Below are 846 nucleotides of genomic sequence, written 5' to 3'. Positions count from 1 at the left end.
GATTTCTTAAGGCCAAGGAGGATCTAGCAAATCCCTCCTTGGTTCTTGGTGATTGTCTTCGTGTGGACTTCTTGGTTCGATCCTACACTTGGATCGGTAGCAAACACGTTCAGAGACAATATTGGTGGAGCCTTCAACGTGGGTATGAATCTAAACTTTAGATTTACTTTTTCTGCAGATTCTTTATATAATAATAAACTGTAAAATTTGTGCCTTGATTTTGGGTTCTAAGGAATGATCCATGGTTGTAAAATTTTTATTTTCCGCTGCGCAACCGGGTCGTTTCCTAACAATATATGCATCAACTTCATGAAGACCCATATATTTCTTCGGTTGCACCCTCTCATTAGGTCTTTGATAATTGTTGCTTGCCAGAACCTCAAGCAACTCGTGAACTTCTTCCGAAGTCTTATTCTGTAATGCTCCTCCCGAGGCTACATCCACCATAGTTTGCACATTCACTGTTAATCCATTAGAAAATGTTTGGACTTGCATCCAAACTGGCAACCCATGATGTGGACACCTTCTCAGTAATTCTTTGTATCTCTCCCAAGCCTCATACAATGATTCTGACTCTTCTTGAATGAATGATGTGATGTCATTTCTCAACTTTGCCGACTTTGCTGGAGGAACGAATTTGGTTAGGAATTTCTGTGCTAAATCATTCCATGTGGTGATTGTTCCTGATGGTAGTGCCAGTAACCATCCCTTAGCTTTATCCTTCAATGAAAATGGGAATAGTCTCAATCTGATTGCATCATCTGACACTCTGTTTGACTTGAAAGTATCACAAATCTCTAAAAAATTTGCAATGTGTAGATTTGGATCTTCCTTCAAATCACCCTT

The 846-nt window shown here is 39.5% G+C and overlaps 1 non-coding gene across 1 annotated transcript; it reads left to right on the top strand.

Annotated features, from left to right (window-relative positions):
* Positions 1–505: 505 nt before the first annotated feature.
* LOC116129423 lies at positions 506–612 on the top strand. The gene has a single exon (XR_004127916.1). It is a non-coding gene; the product is annotated as a small nucleolar RNA R71 (small nucleolar RNA).
* Positions 613–846: the final 234 nt, after the last annotated feature.

This window comes from Pistacia vera, unplaced genomic scaffold (genome assembly GCF_008641045.1).
Source record: "Pistacia vera cultivar Batoury unplaced genomic scaffold, PisVer_v2 Contig211, whole genome shotgun sequence".
NCBI lineage: Eukaryota > Viridiplantae > Streptophyta > Magnoliopsida > Sapindales > Anacardiaceae > Pistacia > Pistacia vera.
This window is presented reverse-complemented; position numbering and strand designations above follow the sequence as displayed.